Source organism: Chiroxiphia lanceolata, chromosome 2 (genome assembly GCF_009829145.1).
Source record: "Chiroxiphia lanceolata isolate bChiLan1 chromosome 2, bChiLan1.pri, whole genome shotgun sequence".
In the NCBI taxonomy this organism is placed as follows: domain Eukaryota; kingdom Metazoa; phylum Chordata; class Aves; order Passeriformes; family Pipridae; genus Chiroxiphia; species Chiroxiphia lanceolata.
The window spans coordinates 52,379,210-52,393,606 of record NC_045638.1 but is presented as its reverse complement, the minus strand read 5'-3'; the positions used below and the strand labels follow the sequence as shown (position 1 = coordinate 52,393,606).

Here is a 14,397-nt window from a genome sequence, read left to right as displayed (position 1 = left end):
TTTAAGGATTATAAATTTAACACAAGAATCAGAGTGCAGCTTTGCTCCCATTTGCCTAAATCTGCCCACCTTCTTTTTCTCTATTGTGTTATCAGCATCCAAGGAGACACACGGGAGCTGATGTACAGCTGTTGTTTGTAAGTCACATTCCTATGTCAAGGTAATAAACTTGTGTATGTATAAATATTAGTATACCCTTCACACAGTTTATTTTTTACACTTGAGATTTCATCTACAGTAAGCTCAGAGGAGCAAAACATTGTTACCGAAGTTGCAGTTTCAGGATACAGTAGCTATGGGGCAATGCCATAGCTAAAAAGTTTGGATCCTCTGCTCCCCGCCTTCCGGGTCAGCTCTCATCCCAGAGCAGAGGCCCCATCCTTTGCATTGACTAACTGCTCTCAGAGCTACAGTGTGCACTGAGATTCTGAAATGGTCTGAGTTAAAGAGAAGCTCTGATTAAGTAGGGTTCAGAGCCCAGTCTATCAAACAATTGTTCTGGTATATTTGGGGGGCCTGGCATCGCAGCACTGGGAAGAAGAAGGAGAACGACTGGGAGGAGGAGCAGAAGGAAGAAGGTGGGGAAGGAAGAGGAGACAGCTAGAGCCTAAAGGATGAAAGTGTCTTGGAAAACAGTAGTATAACAAGTTTGCAATCCTTTTTTACCTGCAACACTGGTTATCCTCCTGTTCTCATTTTCTAACAAAAGTGATGAGTGCTCTAACATCTTTCTGGGGTTTCATGTGAAGTGTTTTCCCTGGTTCAGTTTGTGGTAATGACTCACTTTCCTGAGTTCTTGCTCTTTACCCTTCTCATACGCAGACATAACTTGTCTGACTGGTAAAGATTTGATGTGGATCAATGTTCATACTGGCATCTGGGAACAAGACAGATAATTTTTTCTCCCAGTATCCTGTTTAATTTCATAAGGTGACAGTTCCAGTTAGTCTCAAAAGGCATAACATAAGCTTTGTATAAAGGCTTTGTGGTTCTGATGTTAATGCTGTATTTTCTGCATAGTGAAAAATGTTGCCTTAATCAGGGGTAAAATACTGATCAAAAAGCTTCAAACTACTTTAGCTGAGAAAAATGTGACTTTTCCCTTTTAAAGAATTTGGGGTTTTGTTGTTTTGGTTTTTTGTTGTTTTGTTTTGTTTTGTTTTGTTTTTTTTGACGCTGAACATCACAATCTAAGCAAACAGTACCTGGATTCTTAGCTCACAAAGTATTTATTTTCAGTTTTGAAGATGGTATTCTGTTTTAAAGTAGCTTTTCACATAAGTGATCTGTCATCACTTTAAAGCAAGGACTGAAGGTACAGATCAGGTCTGGACATGTAGCTTTATACAAGGTTTCACAAAGATCCTGATAGCATGAAATATTCAGGAAAGAATGTTTTTACTTTCACTCAATACTTAAGTCTATTTAGCCATGTCAGGGATTTGGCTAGTGGTCTGAGCTGTGTTATCAATCATATAGACCATCTACTTTCATACACACAAGAAACTATGCAGGTGCAAGAGAGTACCCAGACTTGGCCTTCACATCTGCCTTAAACAGTTTTCGTCTTATCTCAGTGATAAGGAATTTTGCTGATAAAATGATCAGGTAGAACCAACTTGACCAGATATTAAGCAATTGCTGCAGGTATACTAATCTTTATTACTTCATTGTGAAGTGACTAAGATTTTGAAAGAGATCCTGGTGACATAAAAACGAAGCGGAAAATAAATTCAATTAAAAAATATGGAAGACATAAATTCTTGTGTGTGTGAAAGCATGAGAGAGCTAAGGAAGTATTTTCATTACATTTGTTATTCAACAAGGATGTACATCTGTTTCCAGTTTGCACTGATTATTGACACATCTGGCTATTTGGCCTTAGGAACTACGAGTTGCTGTTGTGGCATTATTCTCTGAATCAACTTTTTAGACCACCCGGAAAATAATATAGCAAGTGCTGTGAGAAGATTGTGTTATTTGTAATAAGATTACCTTTTGGCACCTAAATGTATTGTACAAATGGGATTCTGTCATCTTCTGGTTTATAAATTACAGTTTTGCATTTTTTACACCTGTGGGGAAAATAAGGCTGTAGCCAAAGGGCTTACTATTTGACAAAGATAAATCAGGATGACCAGATAGAGTCTCAAATAGATGCCAGATACAGTAGTAACTACTTGCCTTACACAGAAAAATACCTTTTTTCAATAGAAACAAAATACAGCTGAAGTCACAAAACGGAGAAAGATGTTTCTTTAACCTATGGTGAGATGCACTTTTTCTGATTGATATCCCACTGTTGGAAGTGAATACTGTCCAACTAGTTGACACTTCAGACGTTTTTCTCTGTAACAAACAGTTAAATTTTATCCATTAGCGGTTTGAGAGTAGCGATCCAGTCCAAGAGTGTGAAAGACATATTGCAAAGTATATGATGAAAACTTTGAAAAACCAAAAGATAAGATCATAGGATAGAACAGACCACCTAGATTACTAAAACCAGTCCTTTCCAATCACATGCAAAAAATGGGATAGTCCTGAAGCATTCATGGAACATATATTCCAAACACCCCCTCAAACCACAGGCCAAAAAACACTTCCAATACTCTGTCCTAGATTTAAGACAGAATAGTAGAAGACCAACAGCCACAGCTTTAATGTGCCATAGGAAGGAACATGATGAAATGTTAATTTGTTTTATTACAAATATTTTTTAACTGTGGTAATTAGTTGTTTTTTAAATGATAGTCTAGGTAATCTATATGGCCGTATGAAGACACAATGCAGCTTCACTTGCTGTGTTGAATTACATGTGGAATTATTTTGACCTTCTGCATAAAAATAACACAAGCCTTATAGATGCATAGAATAAAATAATTTACTGCTCTTTTATGAATTGCAAGTTTGTAAATGTCCTTGTGTGCTTTCTCTGAGAAAGTTTAGAGACCCTCAACTGTTATTTCCATTCCTTTGGGTCAAGGCTGCAGTTTTTAATGTGCATTATTGAATTTTTAATTCCTTTAATAGCTAAAGAATATAAAGTACAGAGGGCAAGGCAGCAAAATCACTGGGAGGCAAGAGCAGAGAATGAATACTGTATTCTTTGCAGTGCTGTACTATACTCTGCTATTCTCTTTAGGCTTGCCCTTTGTCCTCTTCAACATTGTGTCCCTGTGAGCGGTCTGATTTCTCTTGTCTTCTCCTTAGGAGAAGAATCTGAGGGCAGCCTTTGTGGTAGGGAATTGACACTTCCTGCCAGGCATACTACCATACGGATTGTCAACCATTCTTCTGCCTTGCCACATCTTCTGTTCACCTTCATGGCAATGATGATGATGTCTTTATCTGTCAGGCCAATCTAAGGGTCTGCAATTGGAGAGAACATCCCTGGTTAGGAAAGGACTGCACTAGTGCACAGTTTCCCAGCAATTAAACAGATGCAAGAATGACTGAGGCAAAACAAATATGTAAAAATAGAAACTACTCCGGGTGACTTTTTTTCATGTGCATTTAGTGGACTTAGGACTTCAGCAAGACCTTTGAAAAGTGATTTAGAGCTAGTTTGATAATGCCTGTTTTGAACTTTATCTTTGCAGTGCCTACAAAATTTCTACCCAGTGCTCAGGGAATAAGTCAAAGCACTTAAATTAGGTGTTCAGGCAGCTTAGTCAGACAAGTAAGAAAGGCATCTTGAGAGGATGATTCAGTGTCCCACATGCTGAGTGATAACTTGCCCAGATCTCTGAGGCCTCACAGTTAGGGCACTCTGCAGGGAGTGGGGAGATGCCTGGTTCCCCTCCCAGAGATGTTTATGCAGTTTGCACGAGTGAGATTTAGAAAAAAAGTAGAGACTAAGGTCAGGACCTGAACCAGGTCTCCCCTCTCCCAGCTGAGCGACCTACCCAAGAGGTTCCTGAATTATTTGTTCTTCTCCTTCCAGCAGTAAGAAAATGATCTGTCCTAAGTCTGGACCTTGCTCAAAAGAACAAAGCTTGTACAAGAGGAAAGTACAGTGCATAGTTGGTCTACAGCATGAAGTTTAGGACAGAGCTCAAGCTAAAAAGACTCAGGCATCTAAACTTCCTACATCCCTCATAAGTGTTTAAACCATAAACTGTTATGCAGAAGGCAGGCTGGATTTAGAAAAGCAGGCTGGGCTTTTGTGAATGCCTAATGTCAGATTGTGTGCAACAGCCTGAAACCGATGTAATTAGGCGTGCATCTCTGCAAATCCTGGGACTAAGCTCTGGAGAAGGGATAGGTCGATGCTGTCTTCTGCTGGCTGGATCCCAGCCATTTTCTTGTTAGGAGAGTTCATTCATGCAGTGCAAACACCTCCTTTTATCCAATGATTTCATTAATCAACTCAGAAGTCAAACAGGTTTCTCTAAAACCCTTGGGTATGGTTCTTTTTAAACTGAGAGTGTGTCTAAACACCTACAAGAGTTACCATTCATGAGACTCAAATGTTGTATTGAGTAGCTGTCAAGCTACTCAGCTGCTTTAGAACAATTTTCCTTTACATGCAGTCCCTCAAAGACCGCATGTGCCTTATTGTGCAGTAAGAGGAGATTGACTTACTTCTTTGGCGACTATTTTGATGTCAGTATCCTGGGTGCTACCAGGATACTTGTTCTTTGGCTAACAAAGAATGTCTGAGAAGTTAACATTTTCAATCAGATGTCAAAGGTTTGAAGTAGTTTTAACATATATGAGGACAAAGCTATCCTATTGGGATTGTATGCCAAAATTGCTTTAGTCAGGATGCAATAAACTGTTGGAAACAAAGTGCTGTAAAAACCTTTAAACAGAAAGTTGGAACTTTATACAGTTCTTGGAAATAGGATCCATCTCTTTTCCTCTGAATTCAGCTCCTGCAGCACTTTGTTAACCATCTGGTATCTTCCAGGAAAGGAAAAATGTAAATTACATCTGTCCTTAGAATAGTATGGGGAGAATGGGGGACGAATTACATTCATATATGAAAAAGAACAGACTCATTTCAACTTTGGTGAAAGCTTTGTGCTTCTCAAACTGTTACTGGTATACACACAGCAAAAATTCTGTTTGAATTATTCTTATATGCAATTTCCATGTGCTCCACTGATTTATGTGCACACAAGTAACCTTGCAGTCTCTCTCACTTAAAAAGACCATCCTGGATCAAACTATTTGAAATGTGAGGTCATTCACTTGTGGTTGTGTAACTTCTAATGTTCATGATTCAGTGTACAATTTTATACTGCCTCCTGGGGGGTCTTGTAGCTTCCATGCCAGCAATAGCCTTGGATTTAAATGTAAAAAATTAATGGTGCAAGATACTTGTTCATTGATGATGAATAGGTGCACTGTGTATGGAAAAAGGGTGAGATTTATATTATAATGAACTGTAGAGAATTCAGTATGTGATGGGACCCTAGGGGTTTGGTGAATAAAAAAGGAAATCCAATAATGTATTTCCTTTTATCCAGTATGTATTCAAAGTTTCTGCCCCTTCATTTTGCCTAAGAATTGTCATTCAGAATGCTGAATACCACATCACTTCTGTTTTCATTTCTCATTATTTTTGCCTGGAATTTCAATGCCTTATTACCAACATTTGGTTTACCCCAGAAAGATTTTTTTTCATGGCATCACAAGAATAGATGTCTAGAAGAATTTTCATTGTAGTCTCAATTTTTTTTTCTTAATATTATCTTTAGAGTCATTCTGGTATGTGAGACAGTTCTTCTCCAGCATCCGACCCTGACACAGATGTTGTGCTCCAAGGGACACAGGATCTGTCCATGATCTCCCTCAATCTATCTAAATCAGTGATTTGTACTGATAGGATTCAGATACGGAGCAAGAAGAAAAGTGGGAGACTACTAGCACTACTAGTAGATGGGAAAGTAAATGACCAAGAAAGTAATGCATCTTAAATGCTACTGGGGTCACTGGAGTGGTGGTAGGTTTCCACCTACCTCAGCAATACTGGCTGAGCAAAGAGCATTTAAAGGGATCAGAGGGGAAGACACATATGATGAACATATCTCGTGCAGGGAGGTGGAATGAGTGGGAAGATACAGCATGCACTGTAGGGGTGGAGGGTAGTAAATCTCTGCTTTCATAATCACATGTGACTATGCACTGAGGGTGGGATTCATTTGACAAAAAGTAGATGCTTTCATCTGAGCTACTCACACTCTGTGCCTTTCCTAGGCAGTGGAGAGAGGTAAGCATGTTTTAAAACACTGGTTCGTAGTTTTGCTGCTTTATTGGTTAAGAAAGAGGAGTTAGTTTTTTCCACATAATGCAAAGCTTTTGTCTAAACCCTAAAGAAAGGATTTATTACTACTTTGGCACAGAGCTGTGCTGGAAACTCTCCCACTTCAGTTCCCTGGACAATGTCCTCCCCTGAAATATGGTTTGACTGTTCAGAACAGTGCATTGCAAATTCACACACAGTGATATTGACATCTGGCTTTAGCATATGGGATACAGATAGTCCTTGATTGCTGAACAGCTGTGCTGCTTTGAAAAGAAACAATTGCATTTGAAGAATATGGGATATAGAGTAGGCCTTGTCCTATCCCACACATCTTGCTGACATTTCTTTTTCTAAATTACCAGTCTGTTTATTAAATTTCCACAGCATAAAACCACCAAAATTCATAAGAGATTGAAGTAGATGGTCATATTGTCAGATATGCCAGTAAACAATCCACTGACAACACGTGTTAAGAATCAGTCCATTGCAATTAGTCAAGAACAATGCCAGATGATGATGGGGCTGAGTAAGAACAAACAAACACACACAAAGGAGGGGACAAGGGAAGTACTGAAAGTTCAGAAAATGTTCCCATTGATTTTGTATGTAAAAAGTCACTTTGGTGAAGAATTTTTGCAACAATCTCAGCAATCTCAGCGACTGTAGTATAGTGAGCTCCTTTACACAGTAACAAAGAGTGCTGCTAGAAGCTGAACAGTTGTCAGTTCATCAGGAAACGGTCTTTCATGGCAAAGCGAAATGCAGTTATACAGGGAAGGGAAGCAAATCTTTGCAACCCAAATTTATCTGAAGAAAAACTAAGATCTTGGTATACCTCGTTCCAAATTATGCTATGTATAGAATATTGCAAATTGAAGTTACTTATTCAAACTTTGCTTCATTTTGCAACCCACTAGTATATATCCCAGCGTGATTTGGTGATTGCAGGACTGCATATCCCACTAATACACATTTCATATACTTTTCAGCTAGTAAAAATTATTGTAGCTAGACTACCTGTTGACATTTCCCATCAGTCCTATACCTTATGCCATAATTTCTAGGTGCTCAGATTTAAGGGTCGTAGATGTAATTCTGAACATCAAGCCTGCCAAATGTATCAGAGCCATGGTGTCTGTATGAAAGATAGTGTGTCTTTAAAAATAGGTGCTTAGTACAGATTTAAAGACTTGAGGACCTGAATTAATCCCACCTAACTGAGGTGTCTGTAAGTAGCAGTCACTTGAAGCTTTCTCAGTATTGAGTGAAATGACAATAGGAAATGTTGTGGTGAATTGAACCGGATTTAACTTTTGAGGGTGCCTTCTGCAAATTCAGGAAACTGTTAACCTCCTCTATGTAAGTTATGTGCTTGAAACCTGAATGGGACAAATCTAGGACCAAATGGGCCAAAGTTATTTTAGATAAAGTTCTAGCAAAAATAAAATGAAGTGTTTTGGAATAATGCATTGGCTATACAAAAGAACCTCTTGGCAGCACAACCCTGTGACTCATCAGAATAACTAAAACTGGCTTGCAATACTGGAAAGTGAGAGACTGTTGAACTAGATGAATAACAGTGACTTTTTTTCAAAGGAAAAAAAAAAAGAATGCTATTTATTCAATTCAGGGTAACGTGAAAGAGCATATTTGTACTGTTCTAGCAGGTCAGTTCATGAAAGAGATCTCTTCAAAACATATATTTGTAATAGAAAAAACTAATGTGACAAAGAACTGATACCAAGCAACCAACCAAACCAAAGATGTATTTTCAAAGTCTTTTAAATATATTTTCAAAGTCTTTTATCTTCTTATATACTCACTTCCCAGAAGACAACCATTCTCTCTTACCTCTGCCAAGTTCATGCAAGTCATATTCTTTTATTTCATCTTTATTTGTTATTAAATTTTCATAAAATTTTCCTTTTGTTTTCAGTATCCTTTTAGAAGCTTCTTATTGTGCACTTTAAATGTATGGGACGCATCCTTTCCAAGTCTCTCCCTTCTCCAGGCAGAATAGAACAGAAAGTTTGTAGCAAGGAAGCTGAGTGTTTCTTTCATATCATCTTCTGGGAAGAAATGCCATCAGTAGCTCAGCCTCCACATCCGAATTGTCTTTAATTGATTTGGCAGTTGACCTCCCAGGAATGTCAACCCTTATCATTGCAGAATCTGTGGTACAGATAATTTTAAAATGTGCCATGCATTCTTCCAAATTCAGTACTGCATTTTGGTACAGTAAGCAGCTGTGATCCAAAATGCATTACAGTTTTTTTACAGATTGCAATATAGAATATAGGAATATAGAAGAAGAAAGTGGGAGGCGGGGGGAGGGGGAAGGGAGGAAGGAATACAATATCCCAATATCCTCCAGCCCAGACTGCACCTTTTAAAGCATTGGCATACATTTTACTTAAAACCTTAACACTTCCCTACCAGTCTTTGTAATTCATGGCTGTGTTGCTCTGTTGTCTCTTTTAACACTTAGTGGCCCATATTAAGATGCTTTGAGAATGTACCATGACCTCTCACTTTACTGAAACATCACAGAGTGTACAAAGGCCAAAGCAAGAGATTGGCTATAACTTCCGTATTTAACTGCTTCACATATCTTGGCACACATACCCTATTCTCTTTTCCCCACCTCATGCTAGCGATCAGATCTCTCCCATGAGAGAACAATTCCTTAGTGACAAGAATGAACACTGAAAGAACCATGTACAAATAAGATTAATAAGTAATAATAAGTATTCCTACTAAATATTTAGTAGAGATGGACTTAAAAAGCTTTTTAAAGTCTAAATCACCACAGGCATTGAAGCTGTTTAAGTTTAAGCCAAAGCAGGAATCTCACATTAGGGGTATCATGGGCCTGATCCTGTGAATATGGTCAAAATACAGCAACATGTATAGGCAGGGTATGCTTTTCTACTTCATACTAATAATGAAGCTATTCTGCTAGAAGAGTATGACAGAGGCTTTCACCTCATACAGGGCGGAGGCTGGATCCAGGCCACCCACATACCTATTCTGCTGAGCTCCTTGGTTTCAGCTCCCCTTGCCACAACTATTTTATTTGGTATACAGGTATTCTGAAGTGAGGATTTGTACCTGGATGTTCCATTCCTTAGGTAAATACTCTCATCAGTTACTTAGAAAAACAATTTCTGTTTTTGTCTTAAACAGGCAGTAAGTGACTCTAAATTATAATAATTTCCACAATCTCGCTGTCTTTTGGTTAATGGACTAACTACATGAAATCTATTATGTGTTAAGGAACTACAGAGGAAAACCAGAACCCAGGAACACATCCATCTCTTTATTTACTCAGGCTGGGTTACTTTGCACCTTCTGGGACACTTCAGGCTGTATGAAGGCAAATTCAATGGTCTATTTTGTAGAGATTGACATTAGGGAGGGGGTGTATGGAAATTCATGTCCAAGCCATCCTGATTTTAAAGGATGGCAGTCACTTACCACCTCACTTCAAATTTTTTATAAATCCTGATCCTTTTTTTTTCACTGGAGTAGGCAACGTTTTAAAGGAGATTTAAGGAAGACTTCAGGGATAATTGATCATGGCATTGTCTGTTTTGCAAGGTCGAAGTAGAAGTTATTAAAAGTAAGAATTTTATTTGAGGAATTGATGGCATATATTTTTAAGTGATAAGCCCATAGGATGTTAAATATGTCCTCCTGGAAATTTAAAAAATGTAAACTATCATTACTCTCTTCTGTTCTGCGGTTGCAAATGCTGGTGCCAGAATTGGTTTACGCCTGTGGTAACAAAATCCTTCTCCCTCTCCCTTTGCCCTTAGCCAGCCTTCCCAGGTCAGAAATTACAACTGATTTTAAGAAGAGGCATTTTACACTTGATGTATATACACTTGTGTACGCATATAAAAAAATCCATACACAGTGGTTGTTGCCTGTGGTTGGCTTGGTCTGCAACGTCCTCCATTTAAGGAATGGACAAGAATCTCCACCATTAAAAGATGACTTTTTAAAAAACTGAATCAGTAATTCCACTTTAAAAATTGAGGAAAATCTGGGTTTTAATTTTCAAGTGAGTTATTCCTTCTCTACATAGTTCTTCTGTTTGCATTCTGTATGGCAAAATGTCACTGTCATCAACACAATCACCATATGAGGAATGTTTCTGGCAAATGAAAGTTTCTCATATGTAGGTTTTATTACAATTTTTTAATTGTATAAGATTTCAAAAACCCATTTTAATACTCACTGCAGTCGATGGAAAGACAGTTGTTGAAGTCCACTCCTGCGGACTTCAGATCAAGACACAGTGAGGGAAATGGTTGTAATAAAGCCCATTAAGATGAAATTCTTCTTTGGACTTGGCATTTTTAAACTCTCTTCTCTTTGTTTTGTGATCACATAGTTTGTGATCAATAAAAAGACATTTTACTGTCGTACATGCTGTAACTGAATCAACAACTTAAGTTGCACTGTAACTAAATCACAACCTTTGGACAAATTACAAGGAAAATGTATTTGCTTTATTGATTTTTAGTCTCTTCTACACTGATTGATCATTTACTTTATATAAAAGTCTGAAACAAGGGTATGCAAATTCGTAGTTCTTTAGTCTGACTGAATGTCATATACAACAAAATAATCTTTTGTGATTTCACATAAGAACTGATTTAATTTGTTCCTTTGCTGTCACTGTTTGCAAATACTTCAAAACAGGAGTAGTAAGAAAGTGGTTTAGTTAATATTTTTTGTTGAAGAATCAGACAGGGACATGCTCTGATTTTTGTGAATATTTTCTGACAAACATAACCTGTACTGTAGTAGTAGCCAGAAGTCTGAACCAGGCTAGGGCAAAAGGTGTCATAGTTATGTTGCAGACTTCTTGGAAAAAAGGTTCTTGTGCTGTTAACAGTGCAGTCTAAATGAGGATAGTTGCATTGAATACATCTTTGTTCTCTTTGTTCTCCACAAAATTATTCTTTGTTTTTATTGAGATTAAATATATGGTGTTGTTTCTGCTCTATGATTAACTGCAACATTTTTGAAGAGAAAAGAAATCAAGGGTATTTCAAATTAGCTGTGAAAATTCTTGCCCTGTAATTCTTTAACAAATACTTGAACCCACTTTTATAAGTAATTTGAATGAAATTATATTATGTGTTTCTTTAGGCACTGTCATCAATCCAAAACAACAACCTTAGGAAAATCTGTAGAATCATATATATTGTTCTTTAACAACAGAGCCTAGCTCCATGGTGAAGAGTGCTGTGCAAGAAAGAGTATTTTACAGAATCATAAAATCATAGAATATTCCAAGTTGGAAGTGACCCACAAGGATCATTGGAGTCCAGCTCCTGGCCCTGCACAGGACACCTCCAAGATCACACCATGTGCCTGAGACAAAAGTGAGTCCAAACACTTTTTAAACTCTGTCAGGCTTGGTGCTGTGACCACTTCCCTGGGGAGCCTGTTCCAGTGGTCAACCACCCTCTGTGTGAAGAACTTTTTCCTAATATCCAGCCTAAACCTCCCCTGATTATTTTAGCTCAGGAGCACTCCATACTAGCAGGGCCATGAAGCTTCCAGGCAGAACTGGCTGAAACTCAGCTTGCTCTTACTCAACAAAGAATCTCTCTGGGCTTTTGTGTCCATGTAAACATACATACACATACCAAATGTGGGAAATTGTCTGAAAAAGACTGCTGGTCAGCATGGATTGATGAGTAATAGATTGCTATTCTCAGAAAACCCTTTAATAGGTAGCACTTTTGCAATACCTATAAATAATATGTCATTATTTTTTGATAGCACTTTATGAGCACTGAAATGATAAACAGATGTGCCTTTAAAAATCTGGTATAAAACATCATTATGATATTCAGAAGTGAAAAAGACAGGCATTCTTACACAAAAGTCATTCTACATTTTGTTCTTTTCTCCAAACTCAACATTAAGAGATCACACAAATAGCTGATTTAGAGGGGAAGTTAAACTCAGATGGCAAGGTGCATGAAGGCGCTCAGAAATGGTATTTGTTTGAGCTCATAACTATCCCTCCTTCTGTAGGGTAGATAAAGCACTGACAAAAAATGTTAATAGGAAAAAAAAAAGGCACAGGTTACTTCCCAGTCCACTATTATTCTCAGGTGCTTTTTACTCCACGTGATTATGTACTCCTGATATCAGCCTTACTACTGTTGTGTCTGTCCGGTAACTATTTATTCAAATGCATGCTCCTAGAAAAGCCCTGACACATTCATTTCATTGTATGTTGCATTTTTAGCACTGAACACAGGCAAGCACATAAGAGGCTTTTAAATACTGAAATAAAGCATTACTCTCATCTTCCCAAGATACTGCTTTGTGAAAATCCTCTTTTACTATTCTTCACTCTTTTCTTATTATCTGAGAAAAATATCTGTATGTTGTCCCTGCATCAAGAAATTACAGATATCTCCTTCAGAATGCAAGTAACAAGATGACACAATTTCTTTATAAACTATCAGGGGACTGAACATTAATCTCCAGTTAAAAAGAAGACCTGGAATAAAAATTAAGTTTGAATCATTAAACTGGCATTGTAGATTAGGAAAGAAAAGCAGGAAGATATACAGGATATGGAAAATAGGAAAGAAATTGGACAAGTGCTTTTGTGGCCATTTTGAAGGATAAAATATATGCAGATTGGCAAACATAACTTTCGTTTAAATTGGAACTTCCTGTGATCTAAAAGTCTCACCTACCTTCATGTACAATATTTGAAACTTCTTGTCTTATATAATAAAATTGCAGAACTTTTTATGAAGTCCAAAGGATTCTAATCAATTCTAATTTTCATAGTATAATTATTACAATTATTACTTATTGAATGAACATACTTATATTGTTATGTTAATCTTATTATACGGAGAATTTTTCAAACTATGCAAGCAGTTCAGCCCTCTCTGATTAGTGACTCACATATGAACTTACCCTCTTTCCCTTCAGAATTATTCCAATCTGTAAAGGAAAGAAAAACAAAAGGAGTGGTGAACTATTTTAATTTCAGTCTACATGTTGTTCATGAACTGTTTGTTTAACTCTGTTTGTATTGGTTGGGTTGATATCTGTGTCACATGGTAGGTTTTTTTCCTTTTTTCCTTCATAATCGGAAGCTAAAAATGAATCACAAAACAATCACTAGTGACTAACAGCAATCACTCTCATTTTTATTATCCAGTCACAACAGCAGCTGAGAAACTTTTTAGTCCCAAATATTTTCAGAGTAACCTGGCAATTGTTGGCATTCTCAAAATAGAGAATGTGACTGAGAATGAACTACGTTGTCTGTGTCCATTCACACACACAGACATTCACTGATACATAGATCTATTCACCACAGACCGATTTTTTGCATGATAGATTTCCTGTCTCACCTATTTCACCACCAGTAACTGTTGTGCCGTTTGGTGACACTCTCATGTATAGCAAAAGGACGTAAGTTATAGGTCCAAGTCCTGTTTGCGCAAGCAAATCCTGCAGGAAAGAATTTGCGTCAATGACAATGCAAAATCCACTGTCCCTCCCTGGGAAGTTGGTCCTGAATTATTTTCTGTTAATTTTCTGTTAATTATCCTTTCTATCTACAGTCACACAATGAGTATGGTGTGTCTCCAGTGAACATCCCAGCAGAAGCTCATAACGAGAGGCTAAAGATGCCCTGCACAGGGAAAGAGATCATAACCTGGGTGAAGGAGTGCCCCACCTCTTCTGGCAGTATGAACCCTTTAGGAAGGTGGTTTAAAATCTGATTTCAAGCCATGTAAGCTACATTTTTTTAATATATATTTGTGGCTCTGCCCTCACAAATCTATGATTCATGACAGGAATGCAGCTTGGACCTCTTGCAATGTAAGCAGCTGCAGATACTTCGAATACTTGGGTACATGTGATCCAGCAGCTTGCTATAAATTTGCCCCTAAAAATAAAGTAACAAGTGATTGAACACTGATAGGAATTAAACACGGTACTGAGTGAATGGAATGCACAAGTCCTTACCTCAGAATCTTTTATTAATGGCAATTGCTATAATTAAAACCAAAACAAAAAAAGAAACACCCTAGAATACTATCTTTGAACAAACTTGCCGCGAGATTCCTTTAAAGGTTTTT

The 14,397-nt window shown here is 37.6% G+C and overlaps 1 long non-coding RNA gene across 1 annotated transcript; it reads right to left on the bottom strand.

Moving 5' to 3' along the window:
• Window positions 1-3,063: 3,063 nt before the first annotated feature.
• On the bottom strand, window positions 3,064-14,016 carry LOC116783361. The gene is made up of 3 exons (XR_004355653.1): window positions 13,992-14,016; window positions 13,220-13,246; window positions 3,064-3,369 (listed from the first exon to the last, which is right to left on the bottom strand). It is a non-coding gene; the product is annotated as an uncharacterized LOC116783361 (long non-coding RNA).
• Window positions 14,017-14,397: the final 381 nt, after the last annotated feature.